The following is a 24398-nucleotide window of genomic DNA, read 5'->3' as shown; positions in this document are numbered from 1 at the left end:
GGAGGGTCACCACTTCAGCAACACAGAGCTCATGATTTGCACGGATGTATTGCAGGACATGGAAACCCAGCTGTAATGTTCTCCCTGCGTGGAACCAAGCGGACCTCCAACTCCCAAGTTCTGCCCTCTCAAGCTCAGGGAGCCAGTCTACCCACCCTGCTACATAAAAACTATTTTTGATATTTTCTCCAGATGAAGGGTTCTCATTTTCCCAAGTGTTCCTCATCTGACAGGCTTTCCAGACTCACGACCATCCTGAGCGCTTGCCTCCAGCATGTTCAGTTTGTCAAAACCCCTCTGAAAGTGTGATGCTCGGAACTGGAGTCCCGGCTCTGTCTAGCGCAGAGTACAGGAGAAGCACTCCATTCTCTGCTTTGGAATCTGTGTTTTATTGCTTCAGAACGAGAATGGTCCCTAGCACCTTGCTGTGGCTTTTGTAGCAGCTAAGATCCTGTTGCACTCAACTCAAATCCATAGGCCTTTATTCCTGAACCTACATCAAGTCAAGTTTTCCCCAGCCTGTATTTATGGAATTGATTCTGTTTTTTTGGAAACCTCAGTGCAAGACTTACTTTCCATTTATTTGTGTTAAGCTTCGACTCCTTACTCTCAGCCCATCATTTCAGCCTGAAATGTATCCTGGATCCTGATTCTGGACCCCCATATATCAGCTAGCCCTTCCACATCTGTGTCATTCACTTATTTGAAAAACACGCCTTCTGGGTTTTACTCCAAAGTCTGATTAATTACTGCATGGGCAGAGTAAAGGCTCAAGCCCTGTAGAATATAATCTGACACCTCCCATCAGCCAGTGAGGAAGCTTTCTCTGGGCATGATTGCTTAGTGGGTTACAAACCAACAGACTTAGGAAAGGCCTTATGTCAGCAGAGGCTCTGGAACTGAAAGAGGCAGACCCTGGGCCCTGCTGTGCCACTAATAAGCTGTTTCTTCAGAAAAAAAATGAGCCATTAGGGTCTCAGTTTCTTCACCTGTAATGTGGGAGGGTTAGATTGGATGGCTCCAAGTTCTCTTCCCATTCAACCAACAGATCAATGACTTTCCTGCAACCTCTGTTCCTAGCCTTGCCCACAAAGAACAGTGAGACTTTGTAAAAAGCCTTATTCAAGACAAGGTCTCCTGTGGCTCCAGTGTTCTCTTCTCCTACCAGTTCAGCATCCCTGTGCAAACAAGAGATGAATTTTTTGACCTGACTTGTTCTGATTGAACACAAGTTGGTTCTTTTCTAAAGGCAGTGTGGCTTAACGTGGAGGGGAGGGGCTTCCCTTCCCTCCATTCTTTCCCACTTTTTTTGCAGCGTAGGCTATGGTTCCATCTAGAGTCTCCTGGCACCTGTTCTGTTTATGTGTCAAAACAATGGGAAAGTAACATTTAGAGAGTGCCTGAGATGTGCTACACCTCCATGCCATCTACTTCCACAGCAGTGCTGGACCCTGGGGAGCCACAGGGGAAAAGAGCAAGGGCCTTGCCCCATCTAGTCAAAGATGCATAGACTTGAACAACTTGCCATAAAATCTGTGTAAAGCACCACGTTGGTGGTTTGAATGAAGCTGGAGGAGGGGGGAGCCATCCATCCTGGTTGAGGAAAGCATGAGGCAACAGATAGATCTCAACTGCCTGCTCTGTGATGCCGGCATGAATATACATTTTACTTCCAGTGACCCATGAACAGCTAATTTGAATGAAGGCTAGGGCACATGTCGAGGGTGCATTTTGGTTTTGGTCATCCATCAATGACATCATCTTCCCAGGAGAGGCTGCTTCTGTCTTCCCTGAAGCCCCTCCCCTCAGGGTGGGCTGTTGGTTCCTCCATCTTACGCTGCTGAGCCTAGGAGCAGCTGGTGGGCAGGACCCATCTCCTCCCATCTGTGCTCCCACAGTGTTTGCCATGGTGCCCAGCAGAGAGCAGAGGCTCCCAAGCACGTATTTAATTACTTCCTTTTCAAAGTTATCTAGATTCACATACATGGGGGCTGGAAGTGCTAATCTCCCGTAGTTACAACCACAAGCTCAGTGCTCACGATTCAGCTCACTTCCAACATGTTAAATTTCTGCTCAACACCATGGAAAAGGACATCTCACATGCTCGCCCATTAACAGTACAACCTCCCTTGTCATCTGAGGCAGCCGCTGGCATTTAAACAGCCTGAAAACCCTACCTCCTCCGCAGAAACTTCAGGGACTAAGACGGGAGCTAACATTTAACAAGGGCCTTCTATTTGCTAGGAACCTCCTTATGCACCCCACACAGATTGCACTTAGCTTCACAACAGCTCCGGTGTTGTTAACACCATTTCCCTACTTTATTGACAAGGAAACGAAGGCTCAGAGAGGTATGATCAGTGGTCCAAAGTCACACAGCCCTGGGTTGGCAGCACTGAGATCCAACCGTGGTTTGGCTGACTCTTGTTCCTCTTGCGCCCAGCTGCCTTCCCTCATGCAGCTCCTCTTTGGCAGGGATGGTGCCCTTTGGCAGTCCCTCCTGGCTTCCCCCTGGCTTCAGGCCTTTGGTGCTGCCCTGTCACATTCTCTGATGCAAGATACAAATGCAGATCCTCGGGCAAATCTGGGTCAATCTATTTGTCTCTTTCTTCTCTTATGGTAAAGTGGACTTTTTTTTTCTGGTTTAAATTTTTTTTATTGTGATAAAATGCACGTAACATAAAATTGACCATCTGAACAATTTTAAGTGTACAGTTTAGTGGTATTAAGTAGATTCATATTGTTGTGCAACCATCACCACCATCCATCTCTACAACTTTTTCATCTTCCCAAACTGAAACTCCATACTCCTTTAAACAATAATTCCCCATTCCCCAACCCACCCCTCAGTCTCTGGCAACCACCATTCTACTTTCTGTCTCTATGAACTTGACTAAGTACTTCTTATAAGTGGGATCATACTGTATTTGTCTTTTTGTGACTGGCTTATTTCATTTAGCATAATGTCTTCAAGGTTCATCCATGTTGTAGCATGTGTCAGAATGGCCTTCCTTTTTTAGGGCTGAATAATACTCCATTGTATGAACAGACCACCTTTTCTTTATCCATTCATCTGCTATTGGACATCTGGGTTGCTTTCACCTTTTGGCTATTGTGAAAAACGCTGCTATGAGCATGGGTGTACAAATATCTCTTTAGGACACAGCTTTCAATTCTTTGGGGTCTATACCCAGAAGTGGGATTGCTGGATCATACAGTAATTCTATGTTTAACTTTTTGAGGAACCACCATACTGTTTTCCATAGCAGCTGTACCACTTTACATTCCCACCAACAATGCACAGGGGCTCCTATTTCTCTGCCCCCTTTGCTAATGCTTATTTTCTGTTTTGTTGATAGTAGCCATCCTAATGGGTGTGAGTTGCTATCTCATGGTGGTTATGATTTGCATTTCCCTAATGATTTGTTATGCTGAGCATCTTTTCAATTGCTTATTGGCCATTTTTATATCTCCTTTGGAGAAATGTCTATTTAATTCATTTTTGAATCAGGTTTCTTTAAACTATGACTTAAAAAAAAAAATCCCTGACCCTCTGCCCTCTGTATCTCCACACATTGTACCATGACAGTTCATTGGCAGCGCTCTGAGGGAGCCAAAGGAATTCCTCTGCCCCACACCATCCTACTAGGTTTGCCAAGCACAGAACATTTATGCAGAACACCACACTCTATGGGGCTAAGGCATTGAAAAGATCTGTCTGCGTACAAATGTTACCCGGAAGAGGTAATTCATCAAGTCACCATGACTCGTTAACACTGTAGCTTAGATTCCTTAACCTGTGAAGCGACCTGGCCATCCATCAAGGAAAGGGCCACCGGACAGGCAACTCCTGACAGGCTGAAGGCAGGCTCTGTTGGAATGGAGCGGTGAAGAGGAGAGGGGACGAGGCAGAAAGCGTCTGAGCCAACAGAGCAGGGGCTCGCCAAGGTGGCGGGGAAGCCGATCTGCGGGGACAAGCCCGCCTTGATGACCAGAGTGTGGAGGGATTATTATACAGGAAGTGGGTGGAAACAGGCTCGGTCTCAGATGGGAGGAGGAAGGTGAGGACGGGCTTAAGGGAAGAGACTTTTGGTCCAGGCGAGTGGATGGGAGCTTTTGCTTTCACCCCAGAGCACAGGGGTAGGCTTTGCAGTGGAAGGAGAGGGAGGGGCCAGAAGCCAAATGGAGCTGGCTGGGAAAACAGGGTGTGGCAGCCATGGGAAGGCGCTGCTCCCACTTCCCTTTGCAAGAAAAGTGTTGTGAGGAGCCACCAGCTGGTGCACCTTCTCACCCAGAGCAGCTTTGATGCCAAGACCAGGCTCTCTCCCGGCTACTGTCAGCCAGCAAGGGAACAAAGCACAGGGTCTAGAGCTTGGCCATCCCAGCTCAATACAGGCCTCCTCACTGAAAGAAAGGACGCTTGTTCTAGGGCTTCCCACCTGCCTGGCTGAGGCTTTCTCTGAGCTGCACTGCCCTCCGAGGCCCCTCCTGCCCAGTCCTCCGCCATCCCTCTCTCCTCTCACGCGCTCCCCACATGCATCAGGACTGAAGGCTCGCCCCGCCGACTTCGCTCCCTCTGGATACTCCACAGAACTTTCTCCCAGTACACTGGCTGCACCTCTAACTCCATCTAACATCTACTTCTTGGAGGATGCAAACTGACACAGAAGCCATCTAAACACCACCCTCACTCCACACACACACACACACACACACCCCACCCCTCGCCACCAACCTGGCTTTCCAATAAAGCCCACTTCCATCCTGGGCTTGACCTCATCATCACTTCTAGCAGCTGAATGGTAATCACCACAAGGGTGGCCTTATAGACAATGGAGAATTAGCAACAAGAAGTATGGCCAAAGGCATGCGCTGACCAATGCATTCATTTTTCAGTGGGTAGGAGGACACTTAATAACGAGACCTTGTAACAGAAAAGAACAACTCTGACTCCGTATTAAATCTGTTTCTTTGGCTTTAACCCTGTGCCCTGTTTCCTAGGCTCAGTCTTGCTCGCTCTGCACTGTTTGTAAAAGAATGTTGCCTTTAGCCTGAAATATACAGGAGAGCCTATTCTCAAGGCTCTGACCTTTAAGGATATTGATGCTATTGTACTTATATAAAGATAACAAGTTGCAGAATAGAAAATAACATTTGTTTTCTTAGAGGTTTGACAGGGGTATCATGACCTGACCCAGGTGGACAGCTACAAGAACAAAGAATTCCTACACCAAGAAGTTTGCAACAACCAACCATGCCCCAACCCCTTTTTAGTATAAAAGGAGCCTGAATTCTGACTTGAGTAATATGGCTCTCCAAGACATTAGTCTGCCATCTTCTCTGTTTCCTGGCTTTCCGAATAAAATCGCTATTCCTTGCCCCAACACCTTGTCTCTCAATTTATTGGCCTATCAGGTGGCGAGCAGAACGAGTTTGGACTCGGTAACAACCTCACACTTGGGTGGTGTTCATGGAACTCACGAGCTGGGTAGAGGGTTGGTTCAGAAGCCTGGCCGCATTCAACTCTGAATCCACAGGGCCCTGAATAGTGCCTGGCATCTGCTCAATAGATATTTGAAGAATGAATGAGTTTATTCATCATAATAGTGCTCGAACATTTCCCCACATCTTTCAAGCCTAGCTTCTCATTTCATTTTCTCCTCTGGGCAGAGACGGTTTCAAAGATGCTAAACTGAAGTTCGGAGAAGTTGAGGAAGTCGACTGCAGCCTCGAGGCTCTTTCTGTCAGATTAGACTACCCCATTTCCTGTTCCTCCTTCATGCCAAGAAAGCAAGCGCCTTCATGTAGAGCCCCCCGGACAGCAGCGCATGCCCCTTGCTCCCCAGCCCCCAGCCAATTCCAACCCGAGCCCAGAGAAGCAGCAGCTTAGAGCACAAGGCCAGAATCAGGTCCGAAATAGGATGTGTGAGGCCAACTAGCAATTGGCTGGCCTATTTACACCATAATAACTAACGTCTCAATCACGACAAACCAGATACCCAGGTCAGTATGGAGAAGTAAGGAACGCTAACTCCCCAGCAGTGGTGGCTCCTGGGACCGAGGTGAATCCCCTGCACAGGCAGTGCCGTGTCAGGTGCTGGGAGCAGAAGCCCTACCAGGCCAGGGGTCCCCTCCAGCCAGGAGCAGAGCAGCCCTTTCTAGGATGTTGTAACAATACAGGGCAGCACCGGATCGCCACTAGGGACGGAGCCATTCAGTGTTCACTGACAGCATTTAAACCGCATCAGGTCCTGCCTTCCGGGACAGAACAGAGTTTGCTCTATTCTTATTTTTAAGTGAGGCAAAACTAAAGCAGAAGCGACTGGGGGGTAGGGAACACGTGCTTGCTGAGTGGTGACACCACTCTGGGTGGGATTGTCCCCTGGAGAATAAACAACTGCCAAAGACAAACAGGCTTTGATAACCTGCTTATGGTCAATTAAAAATCCCAATTAACACTTCTGAAAAGTAGTTCAATATTTGCCACTGAACTCAGAATGAGCTGCATCTCATGGCAGGTGGGAGGTGAGGCTGTCTCCTTCGGAGGAGGAAGGGCTGGATGCTCCCCAGGGACAAGCCCCTGGGGGCGGTGGAAAAGGTCCCCCTCAGCGAAGCCAGTGGGGGGCTGGGAGTTGCCTGCTCCTCCATCCTCCTTCCCACTTCCAAATGGTTATTCCCACATCTTCAAACAAAAATGCCACCAGCCCCTCTGCTGTCCTGCTCCGTCACCTACTGACTCCTGGCTGTGCTGCTTTAGCTCCTGGCTCAGGTCTCCACCTCCCTACCCTCAGGCCTCCACCTCCCTACCCTCAGGCCTGGTGGCCTGGATATCCTGGAGATGTCACCCCAGCACCCAGCCTCCTAACTCCCAGGGCATTCACCCCACACCAAACGTCCAGGAGGCAACAGGCATGGCACTGGGCAGGGTGAACAGACCATGCCTGGCAGCTGTGACTATTGCTCTGCTGTACCTGTAGGTGTCTCCCCTCCCTCCCATCCACACCCTCCGGTCACACGTGCCAAGGACTCAGCCACCTCATCTGGCCTGGGAGACTGCTCCTCAGGTCCTTCTGACACCTTCATCAGGCCCTTACCAATTGTTTTCCAGCTTTCCTCGTTCCTGCTGCCTCTGAGTCAACCCTCCTTGCTGCTGCCAGAATGATCTTTCTAAAAATGCCAGTAGGATCACTTGACATCATTCAATGGCCCCCATTACTTTTAGGAAAAGTTCGAACTCTTTGGTCAGTCATGGAAAACCTCTCATGACCTGGGCTGGCCTCTGCCCTTCTTCTTAACCTAATCTCCCCTCATGCGCACATACTCCACACACTGTCGACTGGTGTCTCTTAGAACATGCCGTCTTCCTGTGGGATGTTCCCTCTGCTAGAATTGCCTGTTCCCCTCTTCTTTGGCTAACAAACACTGGCTCTCTGTAGCATAAACTTCACCTCCTCCAGGAAGCCTTCCCTGACTGCCTCTCTTCCGGTTTGATTTAGATTCTCCTCCATGAGTCCACTATGTTTACTTACCCTTCTTGTAGCAATTCCTGTTCCACACCATTGATTTATTGTTCCTTGAAAACAAGGACTATGTCTTATTCATATCATATTTCCTGGCATATAGTAGGTATTCAATATATTTTTGTTGCATGAATGGATGGACAGATACTTAATAAAGCTTTATAAAAATTGTGTAATTATCAAGTTTTTGTGACTCAAAGAGTATGTCCCATTGAGCTTCGTTATAATATCAGAGATCCCTTATCTTTACTTTCAACAGTTCTAATTCTTTAAATTTATGTGTCTTCCCCCAAAGCCTCTGTCAGGTATAACTCCTGCCTGAAATGATCTAGTAGAAGCTGATATTTAAAGGATCCTTGTGGTTAAGCCTCATTGTAAAATAGGAGATTTTCTGGAATGCTTACAACCATCTCCTAATTTATCTACCTGGTAAATTTGAATTTGGAGGTTTCCTTAAATTAGCAGAGCAAACTTGCATTTTCTCAGAAACTGTGACTGCATCTGTGTCTCATCCCATAAAGATGCAGAAAAGGGGGCTTAGAACCAGTGCAGCAGCCTGGGGTGAGCGTGTAAACAGGGGGGAAAGGAGAAGGGAGTCTGCAAAGAATTCCAGGGCTGCTTAGCAACTCCATTATGCAAACCTGTGATTTTGAAGGGATATTGCTCGGAGCTCAGGCCTCCGACTCTCAATTACCCCAGGGCTATTTTATCTCGAGATTATCTAGGCTGCCCTCACTACCCACCTTACGCTCTAAGGGGGAACTGGGGAGATATTTCTTGTTCTTGGTCTCATTGGAATCCTTTTGCTTGCAATTCAGAAAGCAGCCTGTGCTGCGCCCTGGCCCCTGCCTGCCACCGGCTCCCCTGCCCAGACGCTGGATTCTGACGTGGGAGACTTTGTTTACTCATCACTTGTGGCAAATATTGACACTGAAACCAACTCTGCTTCTGTGGTTGCTAGTTTTCTGGTCCCAGGAAACCTCGGTTCCCAGGTGACAAATGGGTTTTAGGCCTATTAGCAATCCTATCACCAAAACACAAAAGTATAAATCTCTGTTCTACTCCTGACCTTTCCTAATACCTGTGAATCAAGGTTTCTCCTTCAATTGTCAGCCTGAGACCATCCAGAATCTTCTCTCTCTAAAGGCAGCTGAGTGGAAGCAAACATGTTACCCTGTAAGGTTGTGGGTGTCCTGAAGACAGGGACTTTGGATGGTCCATCTCCAGAGCCTGATCTAGAACCTGCACCTAGAAGTTGCCCGATAAATGATGGGAGGAAGGAGAGAAAATGATGATGATAATATAACAACAGTAATTATTACCACTACCCTGTCCCCGGCCCCACATTTTAAGGGACACGTCATATTATATTCTACGTATTACGTGCCAGGCCCTGTGCTAAATTCTTCACTTGTATTACCCAGGTTAATTCTCACAAGAATTGTTGTGCCCATTTACAGATGAGGAAACTGAGGAGGTTAAATAACTTGTCTAGGATCACACAGCAGACTCCCAAGTTCTTGCTCCTAATTCCTATGAAAAAAGGAGAAAATGACAGGAAAAGGGAGAAAGAAAGAAAGGATAGAAAAGGAAGGAAGGAATGAAGAGAAGGAGGGATAGAGGAAAAGAAGGAGGAAGGGAGGAAGGAAAAACAGGCTGACCCGAAGCAAACCAGGCAAGATGACGATAATGAAATTAACTCAAAAAAAAAAAAAAAAAGAAAGAAAAGGTAAAGACTTAATTATCATTCCTCAGACTTATTCTCTGCAAACCACAAAGAGCCCTCACATCTGTTCCTTTCTCTTCCTACAACCCAACAAGGTGGGTCAGAGTATCTGCCAGTCTGTCTGTTCATTCTCCCCGGCCCCCATCCCTACTTTCACCCCCTCCCATATCATACACACACTTAAAAAATTTGTTTAGGCTGATGGCAAAATTGAGGTCTGGAAAAACTCGGACATCTGCAGCCCAGACTTATGGGCCAAGCCAGGCAGCTTGGCGGGGATTCCAGGAGCTGGAGGAGGGGCTGAGCATCCTTACACTTTGCCTTCCTCCCAGTGACGGGGCTGGGAGTCCCGGCGCTGAGAACATATGTTCTCTTGTTTCACTCCAGCCAAAGGGAAAAGGTAGATGTCATGCACACCCACACCCCAGGAACAACGCAAGTATTAATAACTATTTTAATTGTATGCGAGTCTCAGCCTATTTCCCCGTGGTGCCTCAAAAGCCATTTATTTTGGTACCTCATAGCGGGGATGGGACTATCTACTGGGGGCCGAGCCAGGCTGGTGGTGACTAATAGCGAGCTCTTCATTCAGAGGAATATTGGAAAAGCGTTTCCATTTCCCCATGAGCATTAGGTGGGTGGTGAAGGCAGTGAGCTAAGTAGAGCGCTGTAGAGGTATGCCCGTGCGCCCCGGATGTGTGTGTGGTGTGTCAACCCCCAGTACCCACGCCAGGGGAGGGAAGTCTGGGGGCTGGGGAGGGGCGGAGAATGCAGATAACCCCTTACAATGAATAACCTAAAAATAGTGTGCATTTGCCTTTGACTGGCAGTATATGATTTTCCGCACAGCAGAATCATCTTTCTAATTTTATTTTGCTTCGGCTGTTATTAAAATGAGTTTGCATTCTCAGAGAACACTCAGATGGCTATGGAAGCCAGGGCAGGTAAATCAAACCTGAGAGTCTAAATTTGTCTTGGACAGTCCTAATCCAAAGCCAATTTACTCTATGCATGAACACTATTTTTCTTTAAGATAATATTACATTTTTTAATTGTGTTAGAAACTAGAAAGTTTCATCCTCCAGAGACAAGGAAGAGAAAGATTTTCTTTCCCTGCTAAAAATTCCTCTTCTTCTCACCCCCACCATCTACCATGATTAACATATGTTCTGTACAGTAGACTCCCTCTGTGACAAACAAGGGACTTCTTCAAGGCTCAAAACCATCATGGGAGCAGCCTGGAATTGTATCCAGTTAGGAGTGGAAAAATTGAGACACAGAGAGCCAGATAAGGGCCAAATCAACTCAACCACATGTCTTGTCCATCCACTTGCCTCTAAGCAGAACTACAGCTAACTAATCTCACACAGATGAATGTCTTATTACTTCCACCCACCTCCTTCCAGAGTCTCAGAATGTTTTGCCTCTTCAGTCATCAAGTCTGGAATTCTAAGTTCCCATGTGTTCAGTAGTGGGGGAGATGGGAAGCAGGCTAGGGTGGGAAGTATGACCTTAGGCCAATGCTTAACCTCACTGAGCCTCAATTTTCTCACTTGTACAATGGTGACAGAATATGAACCATGCAGGGTGATGTGTCTAGGACCCTGTCTGGCACAGAAGAGCTGTGCTTTTAAGTAGGACTCACCCTCGACCTCTGTTCGTGAACTTGGGTAGGCAGAGCAACTTCAGAACATATGCTCCTTTCTCTGTCTCACCTGGTCCTGATAGAGTTGGAAACATGAGGGTTTCTCGGCCCAGGGAGCATTATTTTGGGGGACCACCAGGAATAAAGGGCCCTCAATCAACCATTGAGTATCCCCATCTCCACATACCGACCCAGACTTCCTCCAGCGGACTACAGACACCAAAATCACCCCTCCCAGTGGCCCTCTACAGCACACTCATCTTTCCTCTTCCAACTTCCATGAGCAGTCCCTGCTGGGAAGTGGTCTTGCCTAGGTTTGATTTTATTGATTGGCTGGTTAGTTTCAAATCAGCCTCTCCAATTTTATGCTGGGAGAAACTGAAGCCTACAGGCAGATAGAGATCAGAGTTCAGATCACCCCTAACTCTCCCATGACTCAGTGCGGGCCTTTCCCCAGAGAGGAAAGCAATCAGAGCTCAGTGTTTAGATAATCCAGCAGGATTAAGGGCTAGAAGGAAGAGGTATAAACGGGAAGATTCTCTGTGTGGCCAATCCTTTCATCACCTGCGTTCTGGGACAGACTGACTTTTCCTGGTGAACTATGAGCCAGGAAGGTGGCAGCCATCCACGGAGGCAGACACATCTGTGCAAACAGTTGTGTGCCCAAGCAGACGCTCTCATCTTCACACACACACGTAGAGTGAGCGGAGGCAGGAGGCCTGGTGTCTAGCTCTGTTTGGGCCACTCATATCTCAGGGAGTCCCTTAATTCACTTTTCCCAAACTTGCTCAATTATAAATATCATCTGGGGCCCTTATTTTAAAGTGTGGATTCTTGGAGTCTTCACAGAACTCCTGACCTAGAATCAAATCCCATAATCCTGAGGAGACTCAGGGTTGGAAAGGACTTCAAACCTGTCCGGTTTAACCCCAACACCCAAAGCTCCAGCTCTGTCGGCATCCCCATCCCATCCCCATCAGGTGAGTGTCTCCCTTCTGTTGGACTACCTGTAGCGACAAGAAACTCACTACCTGCCAAGGTGCCAAATCTCTTTGGACAGCCCTGCTGTAAAGTGGGCTTGTTGTCAAATCTCAAACCATCTTAGATACCCAAGGTCCTCCTGCTCTTCCCAAACCAATTAAATTCTGTTTGGCTTGACTTAGGGCAGGTTTCTTAACCTCTCTCAGCCTCAAATTTCCTTTCTCATAAAGTGGGGATAAGAGTAATACCTGACTCAGAGGACTGCCGTGTAGGTCACATGAAATAGCAAATATACAGTGCTTGGCACATAGCAAGCCTTAGAGAAATGTTACTGGCTTATATTTTGCTTTGGAGGAACTGATATGTTCCTTTGTACAGAAGGCATTCCTGATATCTTCATTTTCAAAAAGGACACACACTGTCCTGAGAGTGGGTGCTCTCAGGTGCTCTGGAGACGTGGGAGAGGGTATGTGTCAGAGGAGGCACACTGTACCAGCTGGAACAATATTATTCCATCAGGGCTCAAGGCTACCCGGGTCCTGCTGGAGGCGGGGAGAGCCTCCCAAGGGAAACACCCCTCCACCTATCCACAGGCTTTCTCTTCCTTCTCACTCCAGGACGCAGACACTCAGCAGAGTATGAGTTGGGGGGTGGGTAGGGTTGTGGGCTCCCATGACATGCCACCCAGGAAATCATCCTGATTTCATCCGAGGCTGGAGTCCTATCCCAGAATCATCACCTGTCAGTGTCGGAGAAACTCCATCAAGTGTACTCACTAGCTCTTTGACCTGGCAAGAAATTTAAACTCTCTGAGCTTCAGTTTCCTCATCTGTGAAATGAATATATTAATAACACACAACTCATGGACTTTTCATTCTGGAATAAACTGAAATGAGGTTCCCTGACTTATGCCAAACTCGATCCCTTACTTAAGGGCTTCAGATACAGCCTAGTATCAGTCTGTGGTCCAGTCAGCCATTAGCCATTGCAAAACAAGATGGGCTGCCCTAGTCTACTCAGGCTGCCATAATATAAAATACCACATGCTGGACGGCTTAAATCTCAGAAATTTGTTTTCGCACAGTTCTGGAGACTGGAAGTCCAAGATCAAGATGCCAGGAGGCTCAGTGTCTGGTGAGGGTGCTCTCCTTGGGTTGCAGATGGCTGCCCTCTTATTGTATCTTCATGTGGCAGAGGGAGGAGAGAGCAAGCTCTCTGGTGCCTCTTCTTATAAAGGCACTAATCCGACTGAATGAGGACCCCACCTTTATGACCTCATTTAACCTTAATTACTTCCTTAGAGGTCCTACCTCCAAATACAGTCACATGGGGAGGGGAGGCCTTCAACATGTGGATTTGGTAAGGGGAACAGAGGGGAAACAAACATTCAGTCCATAAAACTAGCCAAAAGCAGTTTTTAAGTGGCTATTCATTTCAACAAGTTTCCTGGAGAGGGAGACGGGTAGATAACCCCAGCCCGGCCCCCTCCCCGAGCCTCTTCCTTCTCAGTCCACTGGCTCTGGGGTAAGACTTTATAAAAGAGAAACCAGTAGATCAGCATCTTCAGGGCAACAGGCATGTTTCCTGATCCCTCAGCCTCAGAAGCATTTATGAGAACGGTGAGACCTTCCCCCGCAGGTAGCTGGTCCAGGCCCACGTCCCTGAGGAACCAATCCCTGAAGGTGACAATGACAAAGGGACAGACCAGACCAAAGGAACAGGGAGCTGCCTCAGTGTTCCTGCTCCCAGACTAGGCTTTCTTGGTAACACATACAAAGAATAAATCACTGGACTTGACGCAGCCTCAGTGCAGTCCTGCCCTTGGTGCAAGGATGGCTGTCCCCTCTGCAAGGGACAGGTCCAGGAAGGCCTCGTCCTGCTGACAGATTACTGTTCTGATGGCCTGGGACTTGCATTTACTTTGCTTCCTCTAACACTGCCTTGTTTATTGCATGGATAGTTCATCTCCCAGATTCATCTTGGGATCATCGTTAAAGGTTCCTTCTCTGCTCACTGAGACGTCCCTGCTAATCATAAGAATCTATGTTGCAATTTCATATTAATTAAAGCTGTAAGCTGGGCAAGCCAGTGACTCTAAGTCATATTCCTCACTTCTCTGCACCCTCTCAAAATCATATCATTTTAACGATACTCTCCCTAAAAATAATTTTATCTCCCCAAACCTTCCTTTAGCCAGTGGGCAGCCTCCCTCAGGCTGAGCTGTACTCCAGTCATGGCTTTTTGGCTGTGGGCAGTGGGATTAGACACATTCCTGGGCAAAGAGCCCCCTCCCCCAACTTTAACAACCCACTAATGCATTTAGCATGATCCTTAGGGACTAGAACCTGGGAAGCAGACTCCTGGTTTCAAGGTCAGCTCTGTTGCTTCCATTATGTGACTTAACCTCCCAGGGACTCAGTTTCCCCAGCTGTGAAATGGGGATGATTGTGAAACGCACTATGTAAAGCACTTAGAAAACTGCCTGCTCGTAAAGAGTTCAGGAACTGGTAACAGTTAGGCAGTGTCTGCTGGGCCCAGCATCGGGATGGGCCCCTGCAGACAATACCATAGAGACAGTAGCATCCCCTCTGCAAGCTGACAATCTAATCGGGGAAATGAAACATACTCTAAAGAGAGAACATAAAAGCCCTGACCCGCCTGGTACATGTCATCAGTTCAAGGCCACATAGCTGTACCTAGCGAGGGCTATTCTACATCTATACCCATCCCTGTTCCCAAGATGGGCTGGTTCTTCAAGAAGCTTATCCAGTGGCTCAAGCTTTGCTGTTCCTGCCTTCTCTAGAGAAAACTAAGAAGACTGAGCACACTCCTGAGTGACCACAGAGGAGCCTTCCAGGATGGCATTCTTGAACAGGATTTTTCCTTTGTGCATCAAAGTCATGGTGGTGATTTCTGCCTTGCGAGGCAGGCTGAGGTCAGCCAAGGGCAAAGAAAAATGAGGTTGGGAGACGTTAACGGCTGCTCTGCTTTGTGCCACCCTCCTTTCTTTTGAGAAATTAAGATGGGAACCCCAGCACCTTCAAAAATGTGCCCTGAGCAGTGAAAGGAGAACACAGGAACAAGGAAGACCAAAAAAAAAAAAAGCACCCTGAGTGCCCATTTCTGCTCCCATTTTACAGAAGGGAAAAGCTGGGGGGTGGGCAGAATAGCTTGTTGAAGTCCCTGAAGGGAAGTAGGGTGGGGCTTGATAAAGTAACTCAGGGTCTCATAGAGCAACCTGGCTTGGGGGAAGGTCCAGGGTGGTCCCCACCTTCACCACCCCTTTCTCCATACACCACCTGCTCCTAAAACCAAGTTTACAAGTCCCCACCCTTCTGTCCACCAGGAACAGGTCTCCAGTCACTGGCATGGAGAACTCCAGGGACAATGCCAGTGGCATCTGGAGGCTTCTTTATTCAAACATCTGCAGTTCGAGGCTCAAGAAAGAAGATTCGATTCTGCAGCTTCTTCTTCTTCTTTTTTTTTTTAATTTCATCCTCATCACCTTAACAATTCCATCTCTGGGTTGTTTAATTCTATGATGAAGCCACTTCTGCTTACAACTGGCCTACCATCAGCTAGGATAAAGATTCATTTCAAATAAGAGTCCCCCCCACACTCGCCCCTCTTTCATTCCCAAACTAATTTGCATTACAAAAAATTAAACAAAAGCAGCTTTTTGAATCTCCACTCATTACTCCCATTACATTTGTTAACATCATTATCCTCAACTGAAGATGGCAACTATTATCAAATGTTGCAGTGCTTTTGTGGACCTCTTGCTATATTAGTTTAGAAAATTGCTTTAATGCATATGCTTTTAGAGGTTTAAAATCTACCGTGGCATTATGAGCTATAGAATGCTGTACATATTTTTAATCTAACAGTGCATTTATTTGATTTCATTTTTTAAAAGCACACTGCACTGAAATAAAATGTATACCTATGGTAAGAAAGAATACAGATGCAACTGGGAAAATGCAGACCTAGGCTTCAGACTGGCAGGCCATCTCCCACTCCCTTCTTCCCCTGCAGAAGAAATCACTCCTCCTGAAACCCAAGCCCTGAGCCCCTAATGGGTGTGATGTGTGTGATGGTGGTGGTGAGTGGGTGTTCAGTGACCCAGTGATGGGAAAGGAAACTGCTCCATTTGGGGTTGTAAGCAAAAGCAAGCTCCTGCTATTCATTAACACAGAAAAGCAGTTTCAGGGGCAATTACTAAATTTCCCTATATTCATAGAAATCCAGTTTCCCTGGAGAGAAAGGCTCAGGTTGGAACATTTATGAAGTACTGGTTTCTTATGGAAATAAGAATTTTGGGTAATTACACAGAAGCTGCTCTTTATCTGCTTCTGCATTTTAATGATGGGGAATGGTGTTTTGTTAGTTTCTTTTATTTTATTATTATTATTATTATTAAAGCGCACGCAGACCCACAGCATCCTTGTTGGTATCCCAGGGATCCATTCATCCTAATAGCCGAGAACAAGCTTCTGCAGCCCTGCTCAATCACACTCACTCTGCTCACCAAACCAGAGAGAGCAGGGACGGAAAAGAGGGACGTCATCGCCTCGGCTGCAGACTCTGGGCTGGCGGCTCTGGGCCTCCCATTCCTTCTCCCGTCTTCTCTCCCGGCCCCCACCATGCCCAGCCCCTATCATGGGACTGTATGGAGTGCGTTTATTCGTCAGGGAGTCATTTGTAGGGCAAAGAGGTCAAAGTATGAGACGTTCTGTTGCTTACACCTCTTTCTGCAGCAAGCCCCTACTCCCAACCAGCCGGGACTCATAGAAACACCAATGATTAAGTGTCACTAGGGTGGGGCTCACACAACAAGGCTCTCTGCCTCAGTTTCTCCGTGGCTCCTTTCCCTTCCACTCCCAATGCCCTGGTGATAGCTTCTAATCCCATCCCTAATCAGTCCCCGTGGGACCCACGTGAGCCGCCCTCGCCCTGCCCAGTATCTCGTTTCTGAGACTTCACTCCATGGAATGACCACTCCCTCCCAGGGAGGCCTGCAAAATGACACCACCACCCTGCTCCCAGAGCTATTTGAGCTGATTTATAATGGTTATAAAAGAGGTCAGAGCTTGATTAAGCTTAACAGATCCATTAATTACACCAAACAAAACAAACATAATGAACAGAAAAATTTACGACCTCTGTCACTGGTTCAGATGTGTCCCCTTGTCCAGCCTTGACAGGTGCAGTGGAGCCCATCCATCCCGACACTTGGTAGAGCCAACGGCCTGTGGCCGAGTAGAGGTAGTGGGAGGTGGTGGAAGTGGAGGCGGAATCACCCCAGCAGCTCAGATGCTGTCGTTGAGGGCAGTGCCTGGAGCCACGTCCCAGGCTGCTCATCACACCTGTCTCTCCCGCAGTCCAAAGGTCAGCACAATGGCCATAGCATCCTGGTTAGCAGTCCAGCCTCTTGGGCCTGAATGCCTGGTCCAAACCCTGGCTTCACCACTTACTAACTCTATGGTGTTGGGTGAGTTAGCCCATCTGTCTGGGGCTGTGAGATGGGGGTAATAATAGCACCTACCCCCCGGGGTTCTTGCTGGAATTAAGTGAGTTAGTGCATCTAAGGTGCTTGGACTATTGCCTGGCGCATGGTACTCACTACGGTACCCGTGTTTATTTTGGCCTTATTGTTACTGCTATTTAGGTAGATAAAGACCATCTTCTGTATTTCTTGGGGAATTTCATCTTTCTTCTTTTTCTAAAAGACAGGGAATTTTGCCCTCAAGTAACCTATAACCGAGTATTTGTTAGAGTCTACTAAGTGCCTAACCCTTGGTTAGGGGCCGAAAAGGCACCCCAGCCTCCGCAGCTGGTGCCTGCCCAGAAATGATTTAAAGCATCAGCAAGAGCCCGGTAGGCTACCTGAGGGGACCCTTCCCAGCTTGCCATCTTCCACAGGAGGAAAAGGAGGAACAAAAAAAGTTCCAAGGGACTTGCCCAAGACAATGGAGCTACATGATGACACCGCTGGAGGGAGAACCCAGGGCCCCTGACCAGTCCGAGTGTTTTTCTATTGCACCATGCCTGGCATGCAGTGCTGCCCACCCTCCCACCCACGTGGATTATCACAAGCAAAGAAACCACACCAAGGGTGGTCGGTGAAGAGAAAGCCAGTTAAGAAAATATGAACGAAGTTGGAAATCATAAGCCACTAGCTTGGCCTCCCCTTTCTTTAAGATACCGACGCTCTTTGGTTTCAGAAGCCACAGTGCAGCCTTCTCCAAGTCTCTGCGTGGGCTCTTCCCTCCTCCTGGAGTGGCCTCCTCCCCTCCTTGGTCCCGTGACCACCCTTACTCCTATCTCAAGACTCAGCTCAAGTCTCACTACTTCTTCAGCTTCTTAACCCCCCGAGGACTCCCAGAAACAACACATCCTCCCCTCTTCTCTCCCTGTGCCCCTGCCACAGTGCATTCTTTACACAGCAGTTAATGTACTTCATTGTGATTTTTTTTCTTTTGGCTTGGTCCATCTCTTATTCACCAAAAAATATATTGAGCATCTACTGCATGCCGGGCACTGTCCCAGGCACTGGAGACATGGTGGTGAACTAGACAGCCCTAGTCCTTGACCTCAGGGAACTTACGATCTAGCGGAGCTAACTTCGCGCTGTGCATCTTTGAATCTCAGAGCCCAGTCCCGGGTCTAACAAAGAGTTCCTCCATGAATGTGATGAGGAAGTGGCCGGGATGCCTGGAGGAGGAGCAGATGCTGTTTGCAGAAGACAGCAGGTAGGTGGATTACAGGGACCTCTTTACAGAGCAGGCCAGGAATTATGGTTCTGCCTGGATCCCACCCACAGGACTTGCGACAAGCATAGGGGAGTACAGAGATATCCACTCAGTGTGGTGTAACCATCTATAACCCTCCCCCATCCATTATTTCATCCTCCGATATCAATTCCTGGTCGGTCACTCAGCCTACAAGACCCTGAAAACAGATTTAAATTATTGCTTTATTCCCCATCCAGCTCAGGGTGTTGATTTATGCTGCCCAAACAATCAAGCCTTTATCTCAGTCACCCAGCAGCATTAGCAGCAATTTATCATGGTTTACTTCCCCTTTTACTACCCAACGCTGAGGCCCATTGGTTGTGTTCTTTTCTCAGAAAGATGCAGCAAGCGGGCATGAGTGATCACGGTAGCAAAGTCCAGGGCTGCTTCTGACAGCCTGGAGCCGGGGGACAAGAAGACGCTTAACCTGGAGACCCTTTTATCTTGAGTCGAGTGGAAAGAATCCAGGCCTGGATGGCAGGGGTCCTGTCCCAGCTGTGCTGTGAACCAGCTGAGCAACGTTGAGCAAAGCTCTTCCCCACTCTGGGCCTCCGGCTCCTCATCTTTGACTCTCTCTGACCACTGAGGTCTTGGGAAAGGGCACAGGCAGCTTGTACAGCTGTCCCCTCACAAGGGCTATGGCTTTCGCCTTTTAAAAGCCTAACCCGGCCAACTCTACCCCCGACTCCCTACTCTCCACATTGGGGCTGGAGCTCTGCAAAACCAGCCCACCTGTGGGAGCAGGTGAGCTCACTGAGCAAGAGTGGGGAAGTGGGCCCAGAGGAGTCAGACGTGCCGACCAAGATTCAGACAAGATGGTCTGACCACATCAGGAGTCCAAGTTCCACCCGCTGCCTGTTTTGTGCAACCTGAGAGCTGAGAATGCTTTTTACCCGGTGGAAATGGTTGAAAAAAAATCAAAAGAAGAATAATATTCCATCACACGCAAATATTGCATTATTAAATTTCGGTGTCTGTAAATAAAGTTTAGGGGGCACATAGCCACACCCAATGGTCATATATTGTCTTTGGCTGTTTTTACTCAGCACAGCAAAGTTGAAGAATAGTAACAGTGACCGTATGGCCTGAAAGCCTAAAATGTTTACTCTTTGGTCCTTATAGAAAAAGTCTGCCAAGCTTTGGCTAGATGATTGGCAAGGCCAGACATCTCCATCCTAGACTTGCCTGTGTCTGGGTGTGTGGTGTTTGCATTATGTTTAGTTTGGGATGGAGATACTCCTAGCGGGAAGAAAGGCTCTCCTGAGGATTTTACCAGTGAAAGAAACCTCGCTGGGGGAAGCCAGAGATGAGAGACATCCCTGAGCCTCCACCACTGGGATGGCCGGGCCAGCTGGCTCCCACCACCTGGCAGAGCAAGATCAGCCAAAGTCACTGCTGGTCACTCCTGCACCCACCCAGCATGTTGCTGCCTCCAAGCCTGTGCCCAAACACACCCTCTCCCTGCAGTGCCCTTCTTCCCCAGCCCAAAGGCTACCTCCTCCATGAAGCCCTGCCTCTCCCCATCTGGAAGGGCTCCATCCCCCTAGAGCCCCTTAGCACTTCTTCAGAACTTCCCTGGCATCCCTTATCGTTTCCTCCATCGAAGACAGCAAATTGGTTTCATCTCATGCGGTTCCGACTGACTGGAGGTGGCTTCCTGTGTGATAAGGAGTATGAGGCTGCTTGGAGATGAGCGAAAAAGACTGTCCTGATCAGCCAGGGATGGCTGCTGTGAGCACGGAGGGTCAGAGCCCAGTGTGGGCATCTTGCTTTCTCCCTTCTGTTGTGTGCTGAGCACTGGGGAATGGTGCCACTCCTCCTTGTGTACTGTGAGTTCCCGGCAGGCAGTGGCCATGTCCACCCCACGCTGGGCCCCCCTGCTGTGCCTGGCCCAGCGCTGATCTCAGGGCACCCCCTTCCCCCAACCCCACAGGGAGCTGCCAGCGACAATACCCTGACACCAGCCCTTTCAGATGCCTCCTGGTAAATGGCACTAAAACACGCCTATTTGGCTTGTTCTCAAAGAACTGCCCTGGGAGGCCCTGCTGGGTCAGGAAACAAACCCGCCTCACCAATCGGGTCACAGGAGGAAATGGGAGGTCGGAAAAGAAGTGTGGGTTCCAACTTTGGGGAGGAATCCTTGGCATTTACAGAGCAAACAACACCCAGGTGAGGCAGTGTGTCAACCAGGCCCAGTTCAACAGCTCCCATATCTTAGCATATTTTAAATGTTTGCCACATGCCAGACATTAATATTTTAACGGCTGCATGTCGCTGGCAGGCGAAGCAGTGTCCGGAACACAGAGTAAAAATTGAGTGATAATAGTCTGGCTGTATGTGAGGTCAGTGGGGCATCCCCGGCGCCGGCTCCAGCTTCTCCCTGAGCCACACTCACCTCACCAGCCCTCACCTCATCTGTTGAACTGCTCTGAACGGGCAGGGTTCTCCTGGCCTGAATGACCCCAAGGCAGCCCCTGGGACCCTTCACAAGCCCCCACATTGGGAGGACCACGTGGGTGGAGGGGACCACAAACTCAGTTCTAAGCCCAGCTGCAGTGGCCTTGGTCCAGTCATTCAGACAGCTTTGGATATTTGAAATTCGGCAAGGACTTTCTTGGAGCAGGTGCAGTGGGGAATGTGAAAGTTTCCTCATTGATGGAATTCATCAGTGAGATTCATTGATCAATCCAATGGCTCCCAAATGACTGACATCCCTCAAAACAGAAAATACATGACTAGGGGAAAGTATATGGCTATACTAAATACCACGCCCAGTTTTCCTTTCTAAAACTGCACACAAATAAGAAGAACATTCAAAAAAATCCCCCTCCCCTCCTCTTCCCCGCCATATAAGACCTTTGAAAAAAACCTCTCTGGTTAGAAATCTTAGAAGCTTCCTGCTATTGCAAGCTTAGCCTCCAAACTCTTCTATGACACAGCGTGGAGATGACAATGACAATTACCTGTCAAAAACAACAGATAGCATTAACAAGCCCTTACTAAGTTCTAGGCCAGGAGCTGGCAAACTTTTTCTGTAAAGGGGCAGAAAAGAAATATTTTCAGCTTTGTGAGCCAGACTCAACTCTGTTATTGTAGCGAGAAATCAGCAGAGACAATCCTTACAGGAGAGTGGCTGGGATAAAATAAAAGTTTTTTTGATGGGTTTGATTAGGCCCATAGGCTTATAGTTTGCTGACTCCTGTTCCAAGGGGTGTGCAAATTGTTTTAGGTACATATTCTCATTTAATCTTCATAATAACCCTAGGAGATGGGTACTATTATTACACTCATTTTTAGAAATAAATCCAGGATCAGAGTTAGATTTCTTGCCCAAGATTATAAAGCTAGTATGCAGTGTAGCTGGAATTCAAACTATTTAACTATACTGTTTTGGTTAAAAATCTTGTAAAAATAATACTCTTAGGTGACATCTACAGAGTGCTTTCTAGGAGTCATATACTATTCTGAAGTTTTTTATTTAATCCTTACAACTTTATTATTATTCCCATTTCACAGATGATGAAACTAAGTCCAGAGGGGGTGAAATGACCTTCCCAAGGGCACAAAGTTTATCAGTGGCAGAGATTTGAACCTAGGTGGTCTAGTTTCACAGCCTTTTGTCTTAACTCTTTAACTCTCAAGGCATTCTTCAAGGCAGGTCAGTGGGCAGAAAGGTCCAGGAGTTCAGGCATCTGTTATATCATTCCATCATCACTGAAAAAATACAAGCTCCAATCTCGCCTCACACCACACCAACCCATCCCCTGTAATAGATCATGAAAAAAAAAAGCCAACTGTGCTCTGTGGCCTTCTGGCCCTGAACACAGGTGGGGTTTCCAAGGCAGAAAGGACTTGAAATCTAAATGAGAATATCCCAGCAGCCTGCCCCCACCCTCTTCCAGGCTCTGTCAAGGCTCGATCAATAGGTCCCTCCTGGTCCAGATGCTGGAGCCCTGGGTGGATCCTGGAGGGACAGGGGCCCCGGCCAGCCCCGCAGGTGCAGAGTTAGCACAGAATCAGGACAGAGTAGGAGTCCCAGAATAGGAGCAGCCAGCGGGCGCCTGCCGCCTGCACACGCCACTCAGAATGACACCCAGGCATCCAGGTACGGAGCATATAGCAATTTTCCTTTTTACTTATTGGTGCAAGGCCAGTCAGAGAGCCTGACAGGGCCCCAAACAAGCTGTCAGGAACTTCTAATTAGGGCTGAACAGCATCAAGAGTGCACACGCCCTCCAGCCTCGGAATTAGCAGGACAAAGTGCCAAGATGGAGTCAGACAGGCTGAAAGAGGGATGCCTGCAGTGGGGCTGGAAGGAGAGGGAGGCGGGGAGCCAGGGGCTGAATCAGGAGGCGGGCCGCGCTCCCCTCTCCAGGGCTCCACAAAAGTGATTGAATAAAGAGGGAAACCTGGAGCAGGACTGCCTCCTTCTCACTCCCGGAATAATTCGCTGAGTCCTGGGGAGGCAGCAGAGTGATGCTGAGGTCGTGCACTTGAATCAGTCAGACCTACATTCAAACAAGGGCTCCCCTGCCATCCAATTTCCACTTTCCTCGCTTACCTCGAGTTGGGGTCATGAGGATTAAAGGAGCAAATGCCTTCTATGGGTTTAGCAAAGCGCCTGACACATGGTAAGCGCTTAAGAAAGAAACGGCTGCTGTGATGCTTACTGTTCCATGCATTTTCATTCACTGCACCTCTTAAATGTTAGATTCTTAATTAGACCCCTCACGTAGGCAGACTCACTAATTTCAACCTCAACAATTGTCCAAGGTAGGCCTTATAATCCCCATTTTACAGATGAGGAAACTGAGGCCCAGAGATGGAAAGACTTGCTCAGAATCAAACACCTGACAAGTGGTAGATTCGGGATTCACACGCTGAAGTTAATCATCATAACCACAATAATGGCACCACTTTTGCACACTTATAATGCACTGAGCACTTCGCTAAGCAAGGTAGGCACCATTTCCCCAAACAAGTTTCCAGCCGCTGGCCCAGGGTTGACCAGCCTCAAGAGCTAGAATGTGTTTCTTTGCCCTGAGCCAAAATGTATCTCTCTGTACTGTATGCCCGTGAGTCCTGGGTCTTCCCTTTGGAGATGTGCAGTCGGTCCAGCCCCTGGTGATGTGCAGGCCCCCCCAGGTGTCCCAGGACAACAATCACCCCTCCCCCAACCTGTCTCTGGTTATTTCAACCCCTGCAATGCCTGACATATTATTTATTTAGTTATTATGGTCAGAGGTTCTGGACTCCACTCTCCTGACCCCTCTTTCTGCCGCAGCCTGCTTCATTTTGTCAATGTCCTTTTAAAAACATGAGCCTGGAGTGCACAGCTATGCACTGACTAGCCTGTCACCGCCCAGAGCCCTCTTGGGGGCTTTGTCACCATGTTGATTTAGGCCGAGATGCAGCGAATCAAACCCCTAAGAGTTTTTCAGACACGCCGCTGACAAGCCTCACACCCCATCCTGTCTCAATACTCTCTGACTCTAGAAACAGCAGTTCTCGTGTATTCCAATTAGATTTCATCTCATGGTCTGCCCATAATTCTAGTAACTAAAATTGCTTTGTATCATGTTTTTTTTCATAGTAAGGAGTTAAGAGCACAGGCTCTGGGGTCAGATGGCCTGGGACTAGATCCTGGTCCTGCAACTGGTTACCTTAAGCTCTTTGTCCTCAGTTTACTTATCTGTAAAATGGGAATAATGATGTTACCTACTTCATTAGGA

The 24398-nt window shown here is 48.1% G+C and overlaps 1 protein-coding gene and 1 long non-coding RNA gene across 2 annotated transcripts in view; one reads left to right on the top strand and one right to left on the bottom strand.

The window, feature by feature from the left end:
• DSCAML1 (DS cell adhesion molecule like 1) overlaps window positions 1-24398 on the bottom strand; it is a 314658-nt gene that overhangs the window by 221079 nt on the left and 69181 nt on the right. The gene's annotated exons all lie outside the window — the stretch shown is intronic.
• On the top strand, window positions 4724-22897 carry LOC116661133. Its single transcript, XR_004316889.1, has 3 exons — window positions 4724-4899; window positions 11291-11298; window positions 22888-22897. It is a non-coding gene; the product is annotated as an uncharacterized LOC116661133 (long non-coding RNA).

This window comes from Camelus ferus, chromosome 33 (assembly GCF_009834535.1).
Source record: "Camelus ferus isolate YT-003-E chromosome 33, BCGSAC_Cfer_1.0, whole genome shotgun sequence".
NCBI classification, from domain to species: domain Eukaryota; kingdom Metazoa; phylum Chordata; class Mammalia; order Artiodactyla; family Camelidae; genus Camelus; species Camelus ferus.
The sequence above is the reverse complement of the archived record's forward strand: the minus strand, read 5'-3'. Positions and strand labels throughout refer to the sequence as shown.